The following is a 19527-nucleotide window of genomic DNA, read 5'->3' on the forward strand; positions in this document are numbered from 1 at the left end:
ACATACCTGCTCTAGGCTAAAGGGTATGTGAAATGGGTTGCCACACCTCCCTGCAGAGTCCTCAGATGTTGAATTACAGGTTATTTTAAGGCCAACCCATCCAGTTTGGACAACAGGGAATGTCAAGTTTGGTCATGTGCCTAGTAAAAGCCTGTCTGGACGAGCTTGCCAAGTTATGGGCCTCCTGGGATTTTGATGAAAACTGATAAGTCAAAATTAATCTCCTGGCTGGGCACGGTGGACCACACCTGTAATCCCAGAACTCTGGGAGACTGAGGCAGGCAGATCGCTTGAGCCCAGGAATTCAAGACCAGCCTGAGCAACCAACTCTCACTGACACTCTTCGCGGGCCGGCGAAGGCGAGGGAGGGCTGGGGCGCAGACAACCGGCGCGCGGTGCAGCTGCCATGGGCATGCAGTGAGCGGCTGCTCAGGACAACTTCCTCGGCGGCGCGGCTCTCGCGCGGAGCTCTCTGGCTGGCGGTGCGTCCCCTCGGTCACCATGAAAGACGACTTCGCAGAGGAGGAGGAGGTACAGTCCTTCGGTTACAAGCGGTTTGTTCCTCTTCAGGGCTGTGCATAATGGGAAGGTGATGAATTATCCCTGTCTTTGTGCATGACAAAGACACAAAAATGGCATTCCTAGTCCATTAGCAGCAGGACCTGAGCTTCCAGTTGTTTTTCCAGCAGTAGGGTTGAGAGGCATGGCTGCCCCAGGCAGGAAGAGTTCTGGCTAAGCACCGTTTAGAAGAGGTGTGCTTCCTGCGTCCATCGAGCTGAGACCATCCCTGGGATCCCACCATGTGGTGGCCCTCTCAAGACAAGTACCTCTTCTCGATGGAAGGGTCTCTCTTGCCACAGGACGTTTTACAGAATAATAAGCAATGAACTCACAGTATGTCTAAACCACATGCAGTGTATGGGAGTTAATGTAAACAAATATATGCTGCAAATTAAAAATAAAATGTATGAGGGGAAAAAAAAAAAAACCTACTGCTGGAAAAACAACTGGAAGCTCAGGTCCTGCTGCTGATGGACTAGGAATGCCATTTTTGTGTCTTTGTCATGCACAAAGACAGGGATAATTCATCACCTTCCCATTATGCACAGCCCTGAAGAGGAACAAACCGCTTGTAACCGAAGGACTGCACCTCCTCCTTCTCCTCTGCGAAGTCGTCTTTCATGGTGAAAGCCTGAGCAGTGTGGTGAAACCCCGTCTCTACGAAAAAAATACAACAATTAGCTAGGTGTGGTGGTGAACAGCCATAGTACCAGCTACTCAGGAGCCTGAGGTAGGAGGATTGCTTGAGCCTGGGAGGTCAGGGCTGCAGTGAACTGTGAATGTGCCACTGCACTCCAGCCTGGGCAACAGAGCAAGATCTTCTCTTAAAAAAAAAAAAAAAAAAAAAAGTCACTCTCCTGAGGCCCATTAACAATTAAAGACTTCAAAATGAAAAGAAACTAAAGGCAGACAAATGTCACATGCAAACATTCTTATACTGGCATTGAGTCTCTAGAACCTCATTCTAGACTCAGGTGCCAGTTCTCAACTCATCTACAAGCAGCAATATGTGGAAAGACCTGCTGTGAAGAAGAAGAAAAGTGGTGGGCATGGTGGTCTATGCCTGTAATCCCAGCACTTTGGGAGGCTGAGGCAGGCGAATCACTTGAGGTCAGGAGTTTAAGACCAGCCTGGCCAACATGGTGAAAGCCATCTCTACAAAAAATACAAAAATTAGCCGGGCGTGGTGGTGCACACCTATAGTCCCAGCTACTCAGGAGGCTGAGGCAGGAGAATCACTTGAACCTGAAATCGTACCACTCCACTCCAGTTTAGGTGACAGAGCAAGACTCCATCTTAAAAAAAGAAAAAGAAAAAAGCTTCTCTGGACTTGAAAACAAAATAGTAAGGCATCTTCTGAACAACACTGAAATTAATCAAGATGAGGAGAAAGAGGCCAGAGACCACACAGCACAAGGCTCTTTGTGATCTCGGTTTTCCCATCTATGTAACGGGAACACTTTCTGAAGATCTGTTAAATCAACAGTATAGAGCCCCATCCGCTTATGCCTGGAACTGTGCCCCACACAGAAGCACACATGCAGTAAACAAAGGACGTCGTTTCTTGCTGAGCTCTTACAGATTGAGAGGCCAAGTAAAGGACTGCAGGGAAAGGGCAGAGTGATCACGCCTCCAGAGGAGGAGGGTTCTGAGATAGGTGGAGCAGCATGCCAAGTTCTCTTCGATGGAGGGTCTTCGCTGGTCATGAAAAGACAGGTCAGATTTAGAGAGACAAGAGTGGAGATGGCACAGAGACACTGCCACTGTGACAAGGGAGGGAACTGAAAACAACTAAATCAACACTAGCTGGGGAACAGGTTCTTGCTGAGTGATTTACAACCCTTCTCATTTAATTCTCATTGTAATTCATTAAAACAAACAAACAAACAAACAAACGAGGAATTAGACACTGAGAGATGAGCGTTTTACCTAAGGCCAAAAGAAGTCTGTGAGCCTCCCTGCCTGGCTGAAGGAAAGGACTTGGAAGGGAAAGGAGCAGATGAGGTTAGGGAAGCAAGAACGAGATTCAGAAATGGTCCTGGATGCCAGATGTGTTGGGTCCTGCCAGCAGAAGACACAATGGTCATGTCAAATCACAAGTCTCATGCTGATGAGCATTTGACATGGCTAACCAGTCCCTCCTCCCCGAAATGCTGTCTTCCCTCAAATGCCAGGATGCCATGCTCTCTGCCTGCCCTCTTACACCACTGTCTGTGCCTTCTGTCTCCTTTGCTTGTTCCTCTCCCTCTCCTTCAACACTGTGTGCCCCAGGGCTCAGGCTGGTACCTCTTCTCCTCTCCATCTATGCTATTTTGCCTCTTTGGTGGTGTCATCCAGTGTCAGGGCTTTGCATTTCATCCACACAGCCCAACCTCTGCCCAGAACTCCCAGCACACATGTCCAAACGTCTGACATCGCACATCACTGTGGATACGGCTGGCAGGCAGCTCAAACTTAACGTGATAAGAACTGACCTCCTGCTTCCTTCCTTTCCCCAACTGGCTCACCCTGCAGTCTACATCATCTAGTTCCTGCCAGCACCATCTTTAACAGGTCCTCAGGCTAAAAACCTGAGTCACCCTTAACAACATACTCTGAAATCTATTGGCAAATCCTATTGTGGATTCCGACCTTCAAAATGAATCTAGAATCCGTGAGCAGCTTCTCACCAGCTCCATCACCACCCTCCCAGCTCCAAGCCACCATCACCTCCCATTGAGAGTGCTAACAAAGCTGCTCCCACACTGCTCTGCTGCCACCCCATCTCAGCAACAGCCAGGACGAGCCTTTGCTAATCTAAGTATGACAGCAGCACCCCTCTGCTTAACGTCCTCCAACAGTTCCCTGTCTTACTCTAAGAGCCAAAGTCCCTAGCATGGCCTCATAACCCACAGGCCCTGTAAGAGATGCCTGCCCTTCTCCCTCACACATGCACCTGACTGGCCATTACCCTTTGAACTCTTCTCCCCACCATTCCCTCAGTTCCAGCGGCACAGGCCTCTTTACTCCTTGAACACAACAGGCAACCACCCCAGGGCCTTTGCACATGCTATTTGCTTTGTCAGAAAGGCTCTTTCTCCAGACAGCCTCACGGCTCAGACCCTCACTCTTCAGGTCTTGGCTCAAATGTCATCTTCTCATTGAGGCCTTATTTGACCGCTTCATTTAAAATTGTAGACCGCTTCATTTAAAATTGTACACCCCTCCCCCAATAATCCCAACCACTTCCTAACCCTCTTTCCTCTTTTTCCCTTACAAGTTCTTATCACCTACACACTGTAAAATATACTTACGTTGTCTATTTTTTCTCCCCCCACAAATTCCATAATGTAAACGGGGGAAAGGATTTTGTCCACTTTATTCACTATTGTATTCCTAATTCCTAGGCTGCTACCTGGCAAACAGCAGGTGTTCAATAAATATCTGAATGATCAGTGCTCAACTCTCTTCTTGGGGAAATTTCATGTTTTATAAACCAACCTCTGCTAGAGCAGCTTCTCAATGTTCCATTCACTGGGTTAGCCAGGATCAGAGATACATCTGCTCCTACTGTCAAGCTATTCTGACTACATGAAATTGAACATGCCAGATCCCTAGCCTGTTTACAGCCAATAAATGGAAGGTAAGTGAATAAATGATGAGAGAGAGAAGAAAAGGCAAGGGCAGAAGATCAGGTGGCAACATCTCCAGTGCGAGAAATGTTCAGTGAGGCCAAGTCACTGTCACCTGCTCCCATGGTACCAGCACAGAGTGACAGAGCTGCAGAAGGTCAGGGGGCTCTGACACAGGATATGACACAAGCACCAGGTCCTTGCCTCCAGGCCCACATGCCTCCGGTGTTCCTCTAACAGCCAAGCTCTTCACTATCGCTACACTTGCTGATCCTTCTGCTTGGATTATCCTCTCCTATCTGCTTCAATTTATCCTTCAAATCTCAGCTTAGGTGACCTCACTTCAAAGATACCTTCCCTTCTAGTGTGATACCTCTGATGCTTAAAAAAAGGAAGAAAAAGATGCCTTTTTGTTGTTGTTGTTAGAGACAAAAATAGAGTCTTGCTCTGCCACCCAGGCTAGAGTGCAGTGGTGTGATCATAGCTCACTGCAGCATCGAACTCCTGGGCTCAAGCAATCCTTCTGCTTCAGCCTCCTGAGTAGCTGGGACTATACGAGTGTGCCATGCCGAGCTAATCTTTTAAAGTTCTTTGCAGAGTCTTGCTAAATTACCCAGGCTGGTCTTGAACTCCTGGCCTCAAGTGATCCTCCCACCTCAGCCGTCCAAGTAGCTGGGATTACAGGCATGAGCCATTGCACTTGGCTATGCATGTACAATCTTTTTTTTTTTTTTTTTGAGATGGAGTTTCGCTTGTTACTCAGGCTGGAGTGCAATGGCACGATCTCGGCTCACTGCAACCTCCGCCTCCTGGGTTCAGGCAATTCTCCTGCCTCAGCCTCCCGAGTAGCTGGGATTACAGGCACATGCCACCATGCCCAACTAATTTTTTTGTATTTTTAGTAGAGACGGGGTTTCACCGTGTTGACCAGGATGGTCTCGATCTCTTGACCTCGTGATCCATCCGCCTCGGCCTCCCAAAGTGCTGGGATTACAGGCTTGAGCCACCACGCCTGGCCTACAATTTTAAAAAGGTATTTCTCAGTGCACATCCTCCAGTATTCTTATTCATAAGAATAAGATTTCCTGATCATCTTTCATGTACCAGAAACACTTCTACATGTTGGGAATGCAGCAGTGAAAGAAACAGACAAAAATCCTTCCCTACATGGAGCTTACGTCCTAATGGGGGAAAGAGACCATAAGCAAGATAAATAAGTAGAATACATAACATCTTAGATAGTGATAAACACTATGGAGGCAAAAAAAGAGGAGGGAAGGATAGGGAGGGGAGAGGGGAGGAAGGGAGATTAAAATGTAACTAGGGTGGCCATAGAAGGCCTCCTTGAGAAGGTGACAGGTGACATTGTCTGGGGAAGAGCCTGCCAGGCAAGAGAGATGGCCAGTGCAAAGGTGAGGATGTGCCTGGCATGTCTGAGGAACAGCAGGGAAGTGAATGTGGCTGAGTGAGCAATGAGGAAACAGCAGGCCAGGAAATCACAGGAGAATGCAGGGCCTTCTGAGCAAGGGTGAGCAATCTGGCTTTTACAGAGTGAGCGGGAGCCACAGGAGGGTTTGGAACAGAGTAGCCCTGACACTGGACTTATATTTTAACAAGCTCTGGCTGCTATGTCTTCTGTTTCTCTCATGGCTGATTGGTTTTTCTAATAATCACATCTTTCTCTCCTTCTTTGTCTCTCTCTCTCCCATTAGAATGAAGTAAGCAACCAGAGGGCAGAGACCATATCTGGCCTGCTGACCTATCAGCATAGGCCAGCACCAGGCACCAGCAGGCCTCGATAAATACTGAATCAATGCTGGACTTCAGAAGTCTCCGTCCTCAGCGTCCCAGCAGCCGGCTACCCAACACTCAGAGATCAGGAAATGAAGACCACCAGAGCAGCAGACCCAAGGCTGGCTCTACTGACATTGTTTTATTCCACTCTCAATATGCTTAAGATCCTAAGTGTGAGAAGGATGTGGTAAAAAGTATCTGCCACCCAAGTCTATGGAACTCAGCTATTGAAATGCTGAAAATGAACACTGAAGGTTCAGTTTTAAAGCTTCTGAGACCTGACTTTCAAATCTACCATCTTCCAGCTCAGAGTCCGCAGGGTGGACTGTAGCAACTGGTGGTAACCTAAAGGATCAGTGACTAAGGCATCCCAGTAACTGATGAACTCTGGGTCTTGTGGGGTCAACCCACACTCCTACCATAAGTAGGAGAGGCCTCCCTTCCTGTCAGAAGTCAGAAGTTAAGCCCAAGGCTAAAGACCCAGAGAGCATGAGGCATAGAACCATAGCCAAGTCCTTCCTCAGCTCCACTATATAACAGCGGACAACCTAAGCACAAGGAGTGGGAAAGGGAAGGCAGCCACAGTAGGTATGGCAGGGGCTCTCCCAGGCTCCACAGAGCAAACAGCCACAATTGCAGCACAAGTGTAAAATGGGAACTGCAATGTTATATGCCTGAGGGGTTTGTGAGGGTAAAACAAGTCAATATATACCTAGCCCCTAGCAGTGCTCAGCCCACATCATGCCTGATAAATGTTAGCCACTATTGTTACTACCAAGAGAGGGTTTACCACCTCTCTGCTCCATACCAAATTCCCAGGTGTCTGGAAGCCCTGAAACACTCTGGTGACTGGCTGGTGCTAGCAACTGTAGTTTGAAAGTAGTCTCAGCACTGATCAGATTTCTCCCTGTCTCTATGAGGTGACTTGAGGATGGACAAGAGATAATGTAGAAAGTGCTTTCAATCTCTTAGGAGCCAAATAATCCTAACAATTCAATGCAATATTCATTCATTCACTCACTGGACATCTGCTGAGCACCAACTATGCACCAGATATCTCACTAGGTACCGGAGACATAGTTAAAGGAGGTCTTCATCGAGGATTAAGAGCTATTTACTGGCCAGGTACAGTGGCTCATGTATGTAATCCCCGCACTTTTGGGAGGCTGAGGTGGAGACCAGCCTGGCTAACATGGTGAAACCCCATCTCTACTAAAAATATAAAAATTAACCAGACATGGTGGCAGATGCCTGTAATCCCAGCTACTTGGGAGGCTAAGGGATTAGAATCACTTGAACCCAGGAGGCGGAGGTTGCAGTGAGCCGAGACTGCACCATTGCATTCCAGCCTGCGCAACAGATCGAGACTCTGTCTCAAAAGAAAAAAACCAGAAAAGAAAAAAAGAGCTTCTTACTTAGAAGACAGCCAAGTAAACAATCACATCCCACTGTGACCCTTGCCACAGGACATCAAAGAGGGGCATCTAGCTCAGGCCTAGGGGTGATGATCAGATGGGAAGCACCAGGTAGCACTCCAGCTAGGAAGGTACAGTCAGGGGAGCAGGAAACGGTGTTCAGGCAGAGGTCACGGTGCAAAGCAAAGACAGAGAGGTATATAGAGTTGGGAGGCTGGGTGTGGTGGCTCACACCTATAATCCCAGCACTTTGGGAGGCCCAGGAAGAAGGATTGCTTGAGGCCAGAGGTTTGAGACCAGTCTGAGCAATACAGCAAGACTCTGACTCTACAAAGAATAAAAATAATTTGCCAGGCACAGTGGCACTCGCCTGTAGTTGTAGTTACTTGGGAGGCTGAGGCAGGAGGATGGTTCAAGCCCAGGAGTTGGAGCCTGCAGTGAGATATGATAGCTCCACTGTACTACAGTCTGGGTAACAAACCAAGATCCTGTCTCAGAAAAGGAAAAAAAGAGTTGGGGCTTGCAGAAGTAGCAAGCAGCTGAGGTTGACTGGAGCTTGGCAAAAGGTGAGTGTGTAGCAGGAGAGATGAACAAAGAGAGCTAGGCAGGGGTCAGAGTCCAAAGGGCTTTGAATGCCATGCTAAGAAATGTGAGTTTTGGCTTGAGGGCAATTAGGAGCCACTGATGAGTTTTCTTTAAGGATTCCCTAAATGCTCTGCTGACATTTTTTTCTCAGGAGTATTTGTTCCTCTCTATGTGAAGAGATAAAGAACAGAAAAATCTCTTCTGGGCTGTGATAGTATCAGTGATCTCTCTTAGGCAAAAAGACCTGTTGAGAAAAAGAAATGTCTACAAGGCATGGATGTCCCATCAACCTTCAGAAACACAGCAAAGTGCAAAGCCCAAGCATGCTGCTTACTGTCAGCACAGCAGGCTTTGGTGCCAGAAATGGGCAGTTTCTGGGAAGTGAGCAGTTAAGGCATACAGAGTCAGGAGATAACTAGGAAAACATGCAGGTCCAAGCTCAAAGCCAGAAGGAATAACAAATTGAACTTGTTCTGAACCACTTTTGGGAAGTGAAACAAGAAGGGTAGAAGAAATCCCGGGTACATAAAGGTCTCTGTTTGCAGAAGGAAGTAACACTCCAGAAGCCAAGGTTGACAGCCTTCCTCAGACACAGGCCCCCAGCAGGCATCAGCTGGCGTAGAGTCAAAGCACCCAAAATAATAGGCCCTGCACAAATTTTTCCATCTACCCTCACACAAACCAGGGGTGGGGGAGTAGGAGAGGATGGCCCATATTATTTCAGAGCTGAGATAAAGGAAGGCCAGCCTATGTAAGCCGTCCAGATCACACTACGAGGAAGCTGCTGAGCTGGGGTCGAACCCAGGGCTGACTGACTGGGAGTCGGGTGATCTTTCCATCATACCTCTGCGCTCTTGAAGCAGCACAGGGTGAAGCCTCCACTTGATCCACACTCAGCAGATGATCTCCACACAAACTCTGAGGGATCTGACTCTTTGGGGGAATTACTGAAGCTGCTCCTCATGACAGTTTCTAAGAGGTTGGAGGAGAGTGGTGGGCTCACCTCAGGACAGAAAACCAGATGCTCTGCGCTCTGCTTATATGCCTACTGTCTGCGACAAGTTGCTTCATCTCAAATTCTCCCTTGGAAGGATGGGAATAAGGTGACACTATTAAGTTTCTGTGACTTCAATGGAACTAGGAAAACAGATCATAGGGCTTAAAGAATGTATCAGAGTAATTTTTATATACAACTTTCTTCAGAAGCATGTGGAAGCCTTCATGGATTCATTCACAGGTTTCTTCCCCTAGGAGTAGACAGGGATGCAGCAGGTCTTTCTCATGTTGATGTCAGAGAAACTGAGGCAGAATTGAAGCAAGTGAATATCTACAAAGGAATGAGGCTCAGATTCATATGGCCTAGTCCTCTAGCCACCAAACCACCTCACCACCTCCCAAGTAAGAGGTGCTCTGCTCAGGGGCTTGCATATGCCATGGGGCTTGCATATATCTCAGAAAGGCAAAGATTCTTCCTCGGGGTACCTTCTTCCAGAACCTAGGACCAAAAGAGCCCCTAGAGGTCATGTGGTTCCCTCTCTTTACATCGAGAGGAATGCTGTTCAACCACTCTGAAGAGAAGTTCTGGATGTCTTCAAACAGCTTTCATGGATAGCCTGTTCTGTGTCTCACAGTTCCCAAAAGTCAAGAAAATCTTAAGACTCTCACCCTGAAAGGCATCACTCCTAACAGCCTGCAGGATTGTTTTAACCTAAAGAAAGTGAATCAGATGCCCCTTCTGAAGATCAGACAAGAAGCAATACGGCTACATCCTGACACAAATCCAAATAATTACAACGGCAGCTAGAAGTCTTAAATATCCCCTACACCCCAACCTTACTCCATGCTGCCCTTTAACTCTGTACTTGCAGGTCCCTGAGAACCTGGGCAGGAAATCTGACCTTGCTTCTACTACCTGAATGACCTTACACGGGTGATTCAACCTCTCTGTACCTCAGTGTTCTCATGGATAAAATGGGGATATTTAATCCCCACAAAGAGGATTGCTGTGAAGTTTAAACGTGGCACTGTAGAAGTGCTTAGCACAGTGCCCGGTACACAGTAGGCGCTCGATAGCCACTAGCAAGCATGTCCCTCATTATTTGTAGCATTATCACAGGTGACCCCCTTCAGTCAACTTGTCTTAGAGGCTCCAACAGACAAGACCAAGCCCGTGCCTAGCCGGGAGCGGGCGGCATGGAACGGTTTTCTAATTTTTTTTTCTTCTTTTTGAACCTTGGCAAAGAGATAACGCCCTGAACAACAAAGAGGCCTCAGGATGGCCATGGGGGTGAGTCTGAAAGAGGAAACCAGAGCCCGAAGAGTTTTCCCTCCGGCCAGGGGCGGGCTCCTCAGGGCCTAAGTCTAGGAGTCTGTCTGGCGGGAGCCCCAGGCGGGGCTGCGGATCTGGGACAGTCGGGAAACAGGCTGGCGGCCAAGTGAGCGCGAATGAATGAACGATCCCGCAGCCCTTCAGTCTCCGGCTGGGTAGGCCGCTTGCGCCCCCTGCAGCGCCGCGTCCTCTTCATGACCTCTGACCCCGCAAACCTCTCACCTAGGACCCCCGACTCCCCACCCCACTTCTCCTGCCTCGCCCGGGTCCCCGCTTCCTCACCCGCAGGTCTCAACGGCTCCCGGCGTCACGGCTCGGTTTGACTTGGCACCAAAATGTCCGCGGCCTCCACCTCACACTCTCCCAGCGCGTCCGGGGTGCCGGCGGCTCGGAGCCCCGCGGCTGTCACCTGCCGGGCGGAAGTGAGCTGCCTGCGCGCGGGCACTTCCGGTGGACGCAAGGCCTGAAGGCGGGGTCAAGGGTACAACCCCGGCGGGGGTGGTGCCTGTGGGCGGGGCAAGAAAAAGGGGCGGAGCCCACCGGTATTAACCCCTCGGGAGCCGCGGCGCTGCTATGCTGCAGTTTCCCGCAGAGCCCTTGGGAAACCAGCCCGCTAACTAATTCAGCGTGATGCCGGCGGGCAAGGTCGTAGGGACTTTGAAGTCCGTCTTCCGTGTAAAGGCAGCAAGTCTGAGGTTCTAAGAGGGGCAGGGTTTTGCTCAAGGTCACTTACTTTTTTTTTTTGGTTTGAGACAGGGTCTTGCTCTGTCGCCCAAGCTAGAGTGCAGTGGCTCTAAAATCTGGGCTCACTGCAACCTCCGCCTCCCAGGCTCAGGTGATCCTGTCACCTCAGCCTCCCAAGCAGCTGGGACCACAGGTGCGCAGCACTATATTGCCCAGGCTGGTCTAGAACTCTTGGACTCAAGAGATACTCCCACCTGGGCCTCCCAAAGTGCTGGGATTACAGGCATGAGCCCCCTCACCCAGCCATTTTTTTGTTCTTTTTTTTTTTTTTTTTTTTTTAAAGGGGGGTCTGGCTCTGTCCGAACTAGGCTCTTAACAGCTCTAGTTTGGACCCTTCCATTCTTTTTTTTTTTTTTTTTGAGACGGAGTCTTGCTCTGTCGCCAGGCTGGAGTACAGTGGCGTGATCTTGGCTCACTGCAACCTCCAACTCCCTGGTTCAAATAATTCTCCTACCTCAGCCTCCCAAGTAGCTGGAACTACAGGCACATGCCACCATGCCCAGCTAATTTTTGTATTTTTTAGAGATGGGGTTTCACCATGTTGGCCAGGATGGTCTCAAACTCCTGACCTTGTGATCCGCCTCGGCCTCCCAAAATGCTAGCATTACAGGTGTGAGCCACCATGCCCAATTGACCCTTCCATTCTTAAGGTGAGTGACCTTGAGCCAGACACAGTGGTTCATACCTATAGTTCCAGCTACTTGGGAGGCTGAGGCAGGAGAATTGCTTAAGCAGAGGAGGTTGAGGTTACAGTGAGCTATAATTGCACCACTGCACTCCAGCCTGGGCAACAGATCCAGACCCTGTCTCAAAAAAAGAAAGAAGAAAAAAAAAATCACCTGCAATCTCACTGACCTGAGACAATCACTTTTAATATTTTGGTGAATATTCTTCCAGACTTGATATATCATTTGTTTTGTTGTTTGTTTGTTTTGAGACAGGGTCTTGCTCTGTTGCCCAGGCTGGAGTGCAATGGTGTGATCTCAGCTCACTGCAACCTCCACCTCCTGGGTTCAAGTGATTCCCCTGCCTCAGCCTCCCGAGTAGCTGGGATTATAGGCGAGCACCACCACGCCCGGCTAATTTTTTGTATTTTGGTTGGGGGGGGGGGTTTCACCATGTTGGCCAGTGTGGTCTTGATCTCCTGACCTTGTGATCCACCCACCTCAGCCTCCAAAAGTGCTGGGATTATAGGTGTGAGCCACCATACCCGGCCTAATCTTTTTTAATATTGTCAAAAACTGGTTAACAAATAAACTTGCACAGCTAAAGCTGTATGGTCCTAATATAGATATTTCTTGTTTTATATTTAATATAATTTTATATGTTTAATCAGCCTCAAAGCTTTTAAAACTTGTTATTTTGAAATAATATAGATTTTCAGCAAATTGCAAAAGTAGCACCAAAATAGAGTCCCATGTACCCTTCACCCAGCTTCCCACAATAGAGAGAGACATTTTATATATCTGTAGTATAATATCAACACCAGGAAATTGGCATTGGTAAAATACCGTTATCTAAATTACAAACCTTATTCCATTTTAAAATCCTTTTTAAAAGTAGTCAGGAAACAAACAAACGGCATTTTGTTTTTGGTCTCAACACGGAATGTAATTTCTTTTTTTTTTTTCTTTTCTTTTCTTTTTTTTGAGACGGAGTTTTGCTCTTGTTACTCAGGCTGGAGTGCAATGGCGTAATCTCGGCTCACTGCAACCTCCGCCTCCTAGGTTCAGGCAATTCTCCTGCCTCAGCCTCCTGAATAGCTGGGATTACAGGCACGCGCCACCATGCCCAGCTAATTTTTTGTATTTTTAGTAGAGATGGGGTTTCACCATGTTGACCAGGATGGTCTTGATCTCTTGACCTCGTGATCCACCCGCCTCAGCCTCCCAAAGTGCTGGGATTACAGGCTTGAGCCACCGCGCCCGGCCCTGGAATTTATTTTCTCACAGTGCTGGAGACTGCAAGTCTAAGGTCAAGGTGTTGGCACGGTTGCTTTCCTCTGAGGCCTCTCTCCTTGGCTTGCAAATGGCCGACCTCTTGCTACATCCTCACATGATCTTTCCTCTGTGTGCCCAGAGTAACTGTATATGTATGTATGTTCCATGCAGCATGTGTGATACGCAACTCTCTGGAGGGACTGCCTTTCTCTGATGATAATGTTGGTAAATGCCACCTACCTCAGTGGAAAACAAAATTTCACTGGGAATGTAACATGGGTAGAGAAGAATTAGCCAACAAAACAAACCAACAAACCTAAAGGTATCAAGCTGGAGAGATTATGTGCAAGCGGCAAGTTTGTGGTTGAAGGAGTCAGAGCTTTAAGATTTCCAAGGAGACAGAGGTCACAGCAGCGGGAGGCTCAGGAAGAACTTCCTGGGGAAGATGGCATTTGTGCTATCTTTTTTTATTTTATTTTAAAGACGGGATTTCATCATGTTGGTCAGGCTGGTCTTGAACTCCGGACCTCAGGTGATTCGCCCACATTGACCTCCAAAGTGCTTGGATTACAAGCATGAGCCACCACGCCCGGCGGTGTGCTGTCTTGCCAAATGAGAACAGAGTGGCATTGGCTGAGAGAGAAGGCAAGTGCAATCCAGGGAGAACTGTGCCGAGGCAGGAAAACCTCACAGGCCCCGTGTGCAAGGGAGCCAGATGTCTCAGTCCTGCAAAAAGCACTTCCCAAGCCCCTGGTCTGAGCCAGGCCCTGGGCTGGGTGCTGGATAGTCACATGGGTGAGACTAAGTAAGGCCTTGCCCTTGCTGAGCCTACATTTTGGGGAAAGGGGGTGACAGAGGAGCAAGTCACAAGTGTGACTGATGCTGTGACAGGAGACATACTGAGAGGCTGTGGAAGTCCAGAGCTAGAACTGAAGTTCCTTTGGGTTGGAGGGACTAGGGGACACCTGGACAAGTAGAGGGTTTTCTGGGTTTTTTTGGTGAGACGTGATCTTGCTCTGTTGCCCTGGCTGGAGTGCAGTGGCATGATCTCGGCTCACTACAACCTCTGCCTCCCGGACTCAAGTGATTCTCCTGCTTCAGTCGCCCATGTAGCTGGGATTACAGGTGCCCGCCACCATGCTCAGCTAATTTTTGTATTTTTATTGGAGATGGGGTTTCACCATGTTGGCCAGGCTGGTCTCAAACTCCTGACTCCAGGTGATCTGCCTGCCTCAGCCTCCCAAACTGCTGGGATTATAGGCATGAGCCACTGCGCCTGGCTTTTTTTTTCTTTTCTTTTCCTTTTTTTTTTTTTGAGACAGTCTCGCTCTGTTGCCCAGGCTGGAGTGCAGCGGTGCAATCTTGGTTCACTGTAATCTCTGCCTCCCGGGGTCAAGCATTCCTCCTGCCTCTGCCTCCTGAGTAGCTGGGTCAGCAGTTGTGCACCACTATGCCTGGCTAATTTTTATATTTTTAGTAGAGATGGGGTTTTGCCATGTTAGCCAGGCTGGTCTCAAAACTCCTGGTCTCAAGCGATCTGCCCACCTTGGCCTCCCAAAGTGCTAGGATTACAGGCGTGAGCCACCACACCCAGCCAAGTAGAGGGTATTTAATCAGGAACTGCAGAACAACAGTGAATGTTTATGGAACATGTAGTGTGCCAGGTAGTGTGCAGAAAATCTCATTTGCTCCTGACCTCAGCCCCATGAAGAAGGGGTTGTTTTAGCTCCATTTCACCTTGGGGGGAACTTCAACTCTGAGAGCTTAAATCAAATAGCATGTGAGGACAGGGCTGAGGGCCTGGTCCCAGAGCCCCACCTCTCATGAGTCCTACTCATTCACCTAAAATATAATTGTCACTCCCACCTGAGCCAGGCACACTGGGGATACAACTGTGAACAGGGTATGGCACAATCCCCCTTGGGGGCTCACTGTTGAGTATGGGAGAAAGACAAATAAAGGGACAATTATAACTCAGCGTGATAGGAAGTACCACAGAGGCACAGGCAATGCAGGCACCAATCAGCCTGGGAAAGTCAGGGAAGGCTTCCTGGAGGAAATGACACCCAACCTGAACCGTGAAGGATGAGACTACTGCTAATAGTTAACCATCAGCTAATAGTTAACCATCAGCCAGGCATTGTGTGAAGCTCTTTTGCATGTTAACTCATTAAACTCTCCCAACAATTCCATGACAGTCTCCAAGAAGAGATAAGGAAAAGACCCATCGGCAGAAGTGATTTCTCCCCTACTTCTATGAGGGCCTGGACCTTCTCTCCCACAGCTTGGTCTGGCAGGAGAGCTAAAAGTATAATACTAGTAAGAGGAAGTACAGCTCAATGTGAAAGGTTGGATAATTACGGCTTGCAGAGGTGGGTGACAGAAGTGGGGAGGTCTCTAAGGGAACTTCCCTCTCTGCCCCCATCACCCAGCTAGCCACACTGCCAGCTGCAACTGAAATTGCCACACCTGGGGCACATGTGGCTGCCCTGGCCCTCCGAGACTCCAGGCCCAGCAGGAGCTCCTTGTCCCAGGACGCGGGGAGCACAGCCAATGGTAGCCAAGCCCACCTGAAGAGAGAGAGCGTGAGTGTGCCTGCTTCCTCACAAGAAATACACACTTGCTAGGCTGGGCGTGGTGGCTCATGCCTGTAATCCTAGCGCTTTGGGAGGCTGAGGTGGGTGGATAACCTGAGGTCAAGGGTTCAAGACCAGCCTGGCCATCATGGTGAAACCCCATCTTAAAAAAAAAGAAAAAGAAATACACACTTGCTGACAATAATACCACCTCCTGGTTAGTTATTTTTATTTTTATTTATTTATTTTGAGACAGAGTCTCACTCTTTTTGCCCAGGCTGGAGTGCAGTGTCGAAATCTGATCTCACTGCATCCTCCTCCTCCTGGGTTCAAGCAATTCTCTTGCCTCATCCTCTGGAGTAGCTGGGATTACACGTGCCCGCCACCATGCCTGGCTTATTTTTGTATTTTTTAATAATTTTTTGAGACAGAGTTTTGCTCTTGTTTCCCAAGCTGGAGTGCAGTGGCACAATCTCAGCTCACTGGAACCTCTGCCTCCCAGGTTCAAGCTGAGATTACAGGCGTGTGCCACTATGCCCAGCTAATTTTTCGTTATTTTTAATAGAGATGGGGTTTCACTGTGCTAGGCAGCTGGTCTCAAACTCCTGACCTAAGGTGATCCACCTGCCTCAGCCTCTCAAAGTGCTGGGATTGCAGGCATGAGCCACCGTGCCTGGCCTGTCCAGTTCTTTGGGTCTCAGTTTCTCTTCCCTGAGAACCCTGCATTCACCATGGGCCAAGCATCTTTGTATGCCCTTGACATCCGTCACTTCATTTAACTCTCACCGTTCTCGATAGGTAGATGCTAAGATAATCCCATTTTGCAGATGAGGACACTGAAGCCCTGAGAAGTTGAGGGACGTTCCAACTTCCCACAGCAGCAATGGGCAGAGCGGGGAGGCAAGGTTTGGACTGATGACGGCAAGGCCCGTGCTTTCTTCTCCACTCATCTCTACCTGCCTCATGTGGTTTCATCCGATCCCAGGAAGACTGAGAGTTCGTGCGGTCTCGTGAAATGACCACTGTGACCCCTGCCACTGCCATTCTGTGACCCTCAGCAAGTCCCTTCCCCTTTCTGACACCCAGAATCTCAGAGCAACGTCCTTACCGTCCTCCCGCAATGAACGGGTACGTAAATACAAGAACAAATTACGTATTCTTTCCCTCTGTGCCCACTAGAGGGCGCACATGTGCCACTAACCGCCACCGTTTCCTTCAAATGCAATCTTTGTGCAGGACCGGCCGCTATGCCTTTCCGTACGCATTCCCAGCCTTTTTCACACTCTTCTTCCTCTGTGACTACTATTCTTCTACTCCAGTCTCTGCTTGCTGGTTTTTGTTGTTTTCATCCTGTAAATCTCTAAAAGTTGTCACAGAGTCTTTCTTTCTTTTTTTTTTTTGAGACTGAGCTCTGTCGCCAGGCTGGAGTGCAATGGCACGATCTCGGCTCACTGCAACCTCCGCCTTCCCGGTTCAAGCGATTCTCCTGCCTCAGTTCCCGAATAGCTGGGATTATAGGGGCACACCACCATGCCCAGCTAATTTTTGTATTTTTAGTAGAGACAGGGTTTCACCATTTTGGCCAGAATGTTCTAAATCATTTGACCTCGTGACCCGCCCGCCTCAGCCTCTCAAAGTGCTGGTATTATAGGCGTGAGTCACCGCGCCTGCGCCACAGAGCCTCTCTAAAAGGAGGCAGGAGGTGGCTTTGTCCACAGCCTCAGGAACACCAGCCTCCACCTGCTTGCTGAGGGCAGAGCTTGCTGAGGGCAGGCAGCTTCCTATCCCTCTAGCCCAGGCCTGGCACAGCCCCCAGGGCAGAAGGGCCTAGAACCTGCCAGGGACCCCAGCCTTTGCCCCCAGCTATCCTTGCTGCAGATGTCCTCTGTACACCATCTCTGGTCTTCTCAGCAGCAAATTCCTGCTCAGCCCCTCCTAGCTGCACACCACAGGTTCCCTCTTGACGGGCTCTGCTCTTTCAGGTACCCTTGTGCTGAACTACCCTCCATGGATGCATCAAAAAAAGCCCAGGCCCCGCCGGGGTGGTAGCTCACTCCTGTAATCCCAGCACTTTGGGAGGCCCAGGCAGGCAGATCATCAGGTCAAGAGAACTAGATCATCAGGTCAAGAGAACAAGACCATCCTGGCCTAAGTGGTGAAATCTCATTTCTACAAAAAATACGAAATTTAGCCAGGCATGGTGGCATGTGCCGGTAGTCCCAGCTACTAGGGGGGCTGAGGCAGGAGGATCGCTTGAACCTGTGAGACAGAGGTTGCAGTGGGCTGAGATTGTGCCACTGCACTCCAGCCTGGGTAACAGAGCGAGACTCCATCTTAAAAAGTAATAATAAAAAGGGGCCGGGCGCAGTGGCTCACGCCTGTAATCCCAGCACTTTGGGAGGCCGAGGCGGGTGTATCACGAGGTCAAGAGATCGAGATCATCCTGGTCAACATGGTGAAACCCCGTCTCTACTAAAAATACAAAAAATTAGCTGGGCATGGTGGCGCATACCTGTAGTCCCAGCTACTCAGGAGGCTGAGGCAGGAGAATTGCCTGAACCCAGGAGGCGGAGGTTGCAGTGAGCCGAGATTGCACCATTGCACTCCAGCCTGGGTAACAAGAGTGAAACTCTATCTCAAAAAATAAATAAATAAATAAAATAATAATAATAATAAAAAGGAAAGAGAAAAAAAGAAAAAACCCAGGCTCTCAACCCCACCTGGGCTCAGATCTTTAGCTGTGGGACCTCAGTTTCCAATCTGAAAACTGGGGCTTGCTATGGTTGAAAGCACATGTTGGCAGTCCCCACTGCAACAATGTTGAGAGGTGGGAGCTAGAGGGAGGCGTTTGGGTCATGAAGTCTCCACTCCCACGAGTGGATTAATGCGAATCACGGAAGGGCTTGAGGCTGCGCATTAGATCTCTGGCGCTCTCTCTCACCCTCTCCCTTTCTGCCATGGGATGATGCAAGGAAGCCCTGAGCAGATGTTGGCACCATGTCCTTGGTCTTCTGGATTTCAAGAACCATCAGCCAAATACATTTCTGTTTATTTTATTTTATTTTTTTGAGATGGAGTTTCACTCTTGTTACCCAGGCTGGAGTGCAGTGGCGCAATATCAGCTCACTGCAACCTCCGCCTCCTGGGTTCAGGCAATTCTCCTGCCTCAGCCTCCTGAGTAGCTGGGATTACAGGCACATGCCACCATGCCCAGCTAATTTTTTTTGTATTTTTAGTAGAGATGGGGTTTCACCATGTTGACCAGGATGGTCTCGATCTCTTGACCTCGTGATCCACCCTCCTCGGCCTCCCAAAGTGCTGGGATTACATGCCCAGCCTTTCTGTTTATTATAAATTACCCAGGTATTCTGTTAAAGCAGCACAAGACATACCAACACAGGTTGGTTGTGCCTCCTTGCAAGGTCGCTGTAGAGATTAAATTATAGAACTAATGTACAGTGCCTGGCACCTATAAGTCCTCCTTAAAGGGAGCTACTATTTGAATTAAATTAAAAAAAGATAGAGGCGTGGGGGAGGTCTCACCATGTTGCTTAGGCTGGTCTCGAACCCCTGGCCTCAAATGATCCTCCTGCCTTGGTCTCCCAAAGTGCTGGGATTACAGGTGTGAGCCACCACAACCAGCCTATGTTAATATTAGTTCAGCTAGCTGGACTCCATGGCTCATGCCTGTAATCTTAGCACCTTGGGAGGCTGAGGGGGTGAACTGCCTGAGCTCAAGAGTTTGAGATCTGCCTGGGCAACATGGTGAAACTCCTGTCTCCACTAAAATACAAAAAATTAGCTAGGCTTGGTACCATGCGCCTGTAGTCTCCGCTACTCAGGAGGCTGAGGCAGGAGAACCACCAGAACCTGGGAGGCAGAAGTTGCTGTGAGCCAAGATCACACCAGCTGCACTCCAGCCTGGGCAACAGAGAGACTCTGTCTCAAGAAAAAAAAAAAAAAGGAAAAGAA

The 19527-nt window shown here is 49.0% G+C and overlaps 1 protein-coding gene across 18 annotated transcripts in view; it reads right to left on the reverse strand.

Annotated features, from left to right (window-relative positions):
• Nucleotides 1-19527, reverse strand: part of AP1B1 (adaptor related protein complex 1 subunit beta 1) — a 113123-nt gene that overhangs the window by 50842 nt on the left and 42754 nt on the right. For 12 of the 18 annotated variants that reach the window (XR_013522122.1, XR_013522114.1, XR_013522124.1 and 9 more), the window contains exon 1: nucleotides 10578-10706. The exons of the other annotated variants lie outside the window; for them this stretch is intronic. The gene's annotated coding sequence lies outside the window, so the exon portion shown is untranslated. Of the gene's footprint in view, nucleotides 1-10577; nucleotides 10707-19527 lie in introns of those variants that run through there. 18 annotated transcript variants of the gene reach the window in all.

The sequence above is a fragment of the Callithrix jacchus genome, chromosome 1 (assembly GCF_049354715.1).
Source record: "Callithrix jacchus isolate 240 chromosome 1, calJac240_pri, whole genome shotgun sequence".
NCBI classification, from domain to species: Eukaryota; Metazoa; Chordata; class Mammalia; order Primates; family Cebidae; genus Callithrix; species Callithrix jacchus.